Genomic DNA, 6955 nt, shown 5'->3' on the forward strand with positions numbered 1-6955 from the left:
GATTTTGATGTCGGGTCTCCCAAAATTGAAAACTTCATGCAAGAGACCTGGTATCAATAGGCCAATAGTTGTTGGTAAAAAAACCAACACTACAAAAAAATTGCCATATACTTGACATTTATCTATAGTGACGGTCAAATTTTGTAGCTATAAAGTTTTTTACAAACAATAATTTAAAACTGTCTGAATAGATAAAATATCTACTAACGAATTTCGCTCCGTTAGTATAATATTATTGTATTCTGACTTTTATCTATAGCAACAGTCAAATTCCGTAGCTATATACTATTTTTACCAATAATACTAGATATTTACTGACGGATTTTGTTCTGTCAGTATAGCTATTATTGTATTATGTCTATTACCTATAGTCACGATCAAATTCCATAACTATAGATGTCTATAGTGATGATTAAATTATGTAGCTATAAACTGTTGTTAGTAATAATAATTTAAAACTGCTAGAATAGAGAAAATAATTACTAACGAATTTTATACTAACACAACTTTATGACTATCAGAATAAATCAAATATTTACAAATGCATATTCTTCCATTAGTATAGCTATTATCAATGCTTATCTATAGTGACGATCAAATTTTGTAGGTATAGACTATTTATACTAACGAATTTTATAATTGTTAGAAGAAATCAAGCATTTAATGATACCAATTTTCCTGTTGGTATAAATATTGCTATATATTGATTATTATCTATAGTGGCGGTCAAATTGTGTAACTATAAATGGTTTATACTAATTAAATTTTATAACTATTAGAATAAATTGGACATTTGCTGAAAGTTAAGTTTAAAATATATGTAATTATATTAAAAATATATTTTATTAAAATATATGAAAATAAACATTTGCAAAAAAAAATTTTTAATTGTTATTTTACTATTAATATTAATTATTATAAAAGTTATGTTTTAGACAATATATATTATATTTGTTTTAAAAATTAAATGTGTTACATGTACAATTATTTAATAATTCACTAAAAATTATAAATCTTGTTATATTCATTGTTAACATCAAAATTTACCCTAATATTTTACTGGTTTAATATATTAAAAAAATGTCTAAATAATTATTCAACGGCTCACTGTATATCATATATATATATATATAAAAATCATCGTTGTCTTTCTCTCAACGGCTCATCCCTCTTTCTCTCAACGCTTTCATCCATCACTGGAACCCTTCCATCCATCGTACCATCCATCGTAACGCTTCCATTGATCAAAATCTAGGTATAAATCCACATACTCCATTAACATCTCCATTAGCTAGGGCATTTCTATCTTGCGAGAGTAGTGGCTTGGGGCAGTGAAGATGGAGATGAGGAGGCCGGTAGTGATGGTGGTTGAGGGATGGAGAGAGAGAGAGAGAGAGAGAGAGAGAGAGAGGAGAAGGATGATGAGTGGGAGAGTGAGTGATGAGCGGTAGTGGGAAGACTGAGAGGATTTCCATCTTCTCAATTCGACGGTGTTGTGCTCGGTGGGGATAGTGGGGGTGTGCGGGAGCCAGTATTGCAATGCTTATGGGATTGTCAGGTGTTGATTTTCAGGGAAGCACGCCTACTTGGAGGGGATTCCGACAAGGTCGACGAGTTGGGGAACACACACGGCGTTGCAGGAGGAGTTGGAGGAGGAGTTTGGGTTTTCGAGGGTGAAGGGGGTGATGGTGGTTTGTAGGGTGGTGGCGCATGGCGCACTGCAGTGGTTTGACTGTGTATTGTGTTTCATATATCAATTGCTTTAACTTTTGTTTGCAGATGTCTCAACCACAACGCTAGTAAGATGTGGCCCAGTTATAGACTTTCTCAAATTGATTGGTCAAAAGTAAGTTGAAATTGGGTTAAATGCTGCTATTTGTTATGATCTCAGCATTTTACCTAATGATCATTTTCCTGGATTGACAAGGCAAAATAAATACTGAGGAATTTAAGGATAAAAGCTGCTTCTTCAAACACAGAGTATATGATTGTTGGTTTGAGTTAACTGCCCTGCAATCAGCAATTGTGAGTAGTTTGTGGTTGGCTTTATTTTTATGTGATGGTTGCTGGTATCATTCTTTTTTGTCAGTCTATTATAGAGTCTTCCTGGTGGCCAGTTATTTTTGACTATCGTCCTTGCCTAAATCTAATTTCCTTGTCTTTGAAATATACCATTGATCTTTGCAGTGACTCCACCAGTCATTAAATTGGTTTAGTTTGTCTATGTACAATATGGTTTCCATGTTCTTAATTTCTCTTTTCTGTTTTCTTAATCTTTCTCTGATATTAGAATGATATGGTGTTGATGGTTGTGTATTTTTTCCTTTAAAATTTCATTATATGACTTAATTTGTGCTGGTGGCTTATCAAGAGGGTTTGTTCTGATTGATACCTGCTAACCTACATAAAAACAAGGGTTGAAAATGTCACTGCAACATGCCAACAATGAATGGATTTAAGATTACAGGGTAGAGTCTGGCTATGAGAAATTTGAATATATATATATATATATATACTCAATGTGTGCATATAGACAATTTGATTTGCAATATATTTGAAACTCGATTTTCTATATATTGTTTAACATACGTGTATATGGTTGGATGGACTGATCATAAAATGTTTCTCTATTTTTACTAAATTTGCCAAGCATTGACTCCTGTTTCAACTTATTGGATGTGAAAACAAAATCTTTATTAATAGTCATCATCTGTTTTTGACAAAAAAAATTGTGCTAACTTGATTTACGTCATATTTGAACCTTAATTTTCTAGGTATTTTTAGTGTATTTGCATATGGTCAGATGCACATTATATAATGTGTCTATTATTTCAAAATTTGCAAATCATTGATTCCTTTCTGCAATAGCATATTGGGTTCAAAAAAGAACAGTTTTTTCCTAGTTTCTTCAGAAACTGTGAACTGCCTGCCATCTGCTTTCTTGAGCAGATGGAAATTATATAGATTAAAAGCTATTGTATAATAGATTAGTTGTATATTACTTGTTCAATTATGCTATGCTTATTTATTTAGGTTGTTCTAGGAGATATTGGAGATATATAATTTTTCCATTGTGATGGGGAAATTTGCTGTGATGTGACACATGTTGAATGCAGCTCTGTCCAAATGGACACCTGGTAAAATTGCCTAGGATGATTAGTGGCTAGAATGACGTTTGTAGTTATTTAGATGTTTTACTGCTAGCATTGAGGATTGGTGGATGGTTTGCTTGGAAAGGCAAATGAAATGATAAATCTGTAATGAGTTGTTGGTACTAACGTTATCTGATTGAATGCATAAGTACCTGCAGTCACTTAACTGAAAATCTCATCAAAGCTATTTTTGATCATAAAACTGTTGTTGGTCTTAATGATTTCACAATTTTATCCCGACAACATATGATTGAATTGAGGTAGTGCTCCTATACTAGAAATTGTAACTCATTCCTACTGGTTAAGAGGGGTAGCAACATTTTTTTAATAAAATTGTATTCTATTCCACATATGTGAAACACAATTATTATTTCCCAAGTGAATTAGGAGTGGGTGCACATTAGCTTTCTGACCTTAAGACACTGTACTGTGTCATCATGATGTTCAGTCTCATGATCTATGCATTTGCCTTCTAGATTTTTTTTATGAGCTCTTCTTATCCACAAATGTTTTTCCAGTTTTCAGCTTGGATTTTGGCATCAATTTTAGCGGATTTGCTCAACACTAACTATAGTTTAAATCTATTTGTTGAGCATTTTGTATTCCAAATCATGCTCCATTATAAGTAATTATTGATCTGTTAATTAGAAGACTCTTCTTAGAAGCTTAAGCTTATTTTATTGTAAATATTCTTGGATATAAAAACTACAAATTACTATATTAGATTAAATCATGCACATTATTTGTGAAATTTAGTTTGCTTGAAAATTTCCAACTTCAAGGCTAAACTATTCTTGAATACCTTCATTTGTGATATTCAATTTCACTTCTTTTGGTGTGAAAAAGCCCACATTATCAAATTTTCCTTATTTTTTAGAATGACTTTTTAATATTAAAAAAAATGATTCTTTGATAACCTGATGTGGACCACCTATCTTGAGCTTAAACTGCCCTGCATCAACAAATGCCTTTACACATGCCTGCTCATTTTTCTTGAAAACCCTAACAATGACTAGATTTTAGATACTGCAAGATTTGATTGATTGCTTCAAGGTGCTTTTCTCACAGAGGATGCATGTACTGGTTCACTACACATACATCAAAATGCAATATTTGGTGTTGTTTTTACACCTATCAAAGAGCTGAGGTTTTTATTTGCCTCAAATTACCAACATAATTGACTGATACCATTCAAGAAAATTGGTTCCATTGCGTTTTTTGTTGGGTTATTTGGAGAGAATGGGTATCCCTGGAGAAGGAACTACAGATGAGCACATACTCCTAGAAGGTCTAGACGACACCTCCAAAGAACCCACTAGAGTCGCATTCTCCATGGCTGTTTTAGCCAATAATTATTAGAGAGCCTTAACCCATCTGATGCCATGCAAACAGAGAATGAAAAGAAATTCTATGATGTATATTATTGAAGTATTCTGAGCTAGTTATATACAAGAAAATATATCCTAATCTAAAGCTTAGAATCTAGTTAAATTTTCATAAATTAGGTAGTAAGAAACAAGGGCAAGAAAATCCCGGGAACATAAGGAAAATATGAAACTAAATAATATCCCTAAGCTAACTCCTAAAATTCTAGAGTATACTTAATAAAATAAATTGATGATCTGTCAACAATGACTATTTTCTTCTTGAAGTGAGTTCTTGGTTACTACTTTTAAGATGCTGAAAATGCTAACGATTGTGTTCCTTGCCTATGCACTTATAAAGTTGGTTGATAATAATTGCATTCCAGTTCTATGATGTGATAACTTGTGCTTTTACTTTCATTAGTTTGTTGCATGCCAGTTATTGTTCAGAGTCTTTTGTGATAATATTGTATAATATCAGTTTCGTTTGCATATATCTTGATTGCCAAATCTTCTATTGTCCACCAGCCATTTAGTGATCGAGACATCACAGCAAATTAGTGATGTGCCCTATGGTGACTACTTCAAAGTTGATGTGCTCTCTTTGCTATATAAGTAACTTTATTATTGTGATAATTGTCTAGATATTTTCAGTGAATTCCAGTTGTAATGCATTTAGTAGTGCAATATATATACACATATACAGTTATATATAATTTTGGCCCTCTGATTGCCAGAATGATTGATAATATTATCATCCTTGCTTCTCTCTTCCATTTCGATTGCAATGTTGTTGGCAGTTTTGTATATGCCATAGTATATTATGGTTCGTGAGCAGCTGGTTAAATAAGAACCACCATGTTCTCATTTCCTTCATTGTTTTGGGTTTTTAGAAAGTTGGTGATGGTATCCTCTGAAAATATACTCTTAAATGATTCCGAATTAGCTTCTTGCTAACTCAAGAAGTTATCTCCACCACCTGATCTAAATTTTTCTCTAGTATTTCCTACTCAAGAGATGTCTTCTGCTTCATATTATAATGATCTTTATCTTTTGTTGCAGGTTTTCTTGAATGCTATTTTGAACTTAGTTGAGGAGGATAAAGATGCAAGAGCTCTGAATAGTACCGATCTTTTGCACAATTTTCTTCATCATTCTTCTTTGAAGTAGATACTTGCATTCTAAAGTTAGGTAAGAATTCAATGTACAACTTGTCAACATGCAAACAGTACCTGCAAGTATGTGACATAAAGCAAATAAATATTTACTCATTATCTAGGAAAATTATTTCCAACCCATGCATCTCAACCCAGCGAGTACAATAGCAAAACCACTGGCCAAAATTCATGTGGGGACGTTAACACATCAATTAGAACAAACGCACGATGATCACAAATTTTTGTGTTCGATGATCAGCGCATTGATTTTGCCACCCTCACTGGGCTCTGCCACAGTGCCAATTTTTTTCATGTTAATTCCGTGCGCCCACATTGCAAAGAGTCCATAAGGTTTTAGAACCCCAGAGTGGTCGAACTCAATATTAGCTACATTGAGGAAAGGAGAATTTGCCCATCCAGCCCCGGTCCTCTAATCCAACGAATTTCAACCCGTCAGTTTTGCATCACACGCCACCAAGTTTCCGGATATTCCCGCCTTGTCGAATTTTAACAGCCCAACATCCTACCCTGGTTGACGACGGTGAACCATCTTGATGACAAACTTTTTGTATTTGAATTTAGGTTTAGATTTGTCATGGATAAAAAGCTGATGAACTTCAACCAGGTGCACGTGATGAACATACAAACGGGTCAGCATTTTTCTAGATTCCTTAGACGAAAAATATCACGCAAAAGATGGAAAGCATCCTCAACCCTGCAACCCTGTGTTCATTGAAGCACCCAGTGCACCCAAGATCCTGAGCACCCACGTTTTCTTGAGGCCGTCCTATGGCTGAGAATCCCAGCACACACTCCCGCCAACGCCAGGCGCAACAAGAGGAAGAAAGACTTACATCAGCCCGGATATCGTTACTGAACTGATGCCTCAGAAACGGATGTGATGCTGAAGAAACATGTGTGCACAGAGCCCCACTGAAACGCTGAGAAACAGTTTTGCATAATCCACTTTGGCCTTCGTCGATTAGTACAGGGTCAGAGGAGAGCGAATTCCCAGGCCTCACTCCCCAGTTGGGTCCTTTATGGTACATTTGAGGCACGATATTAGCGGTTGAACGGGCGGTTGGCGAAATTGATTTATCGGCCATCGGAATTATTGAAAGACGACGCAACAGGAACATACCGCCAAAGTCCCTCTTGGCTAACTGAAAACTATACTTTACATTAGATCGGGGCAAAAGTTCATGCATTTTGTATTGCTAGGGCGGTTGCTCGGAAAACAAGGAAACATGAAGATGCTGGCCGCTTGTTCAAACCGGAGCCT

The 6955-nt window shown here is 34.8% G+C and overlaps 1 long non-coding RNA gene across 1 annotated transcript; it reads left to right on the forward strand.

The window, feature by feature from the left end:
• The first annotated feature begins 1174 nt into the window (after positions 1-1174).
• Positions 1175-5793, forward strand: LOC120257112. The gene is made up of 4 exons (XR_005535523.1): positions 1175-1255; positions 1780-1846; positions 1928-2025; positions 5579-5793. It is a non-coding gene; the product is annotated as an uncharacterized LOC120257112 (long non-coding RNA).
• The last annotated feature ends 1162 nt before the right edge of the window (positions 5794-6955 follow it).

The sequence above is a fragment of the Dioscorea cayenensis genome, unplaced genomic scaffold, assembly GCF_009730915.1.
Source record: "Dioscorea cayenensis subsp. rotundata cultivar TDr96_F1 unplaced genomic scaffold, TDr96_F1_v2_PseudoChromosome.rev07_lg8_w22 25.fasta BLBR01001873.1, whole genome shotgun sequence".
Classification (NCBI taxonomy): domain Eukaryota; kingdom Viridiplantae; phylum Streptophyta; class Magnoliopsida; order Dioscoreales; family Dioscoreaceae; genus Dioscorea; species Dioscorea cayenensis.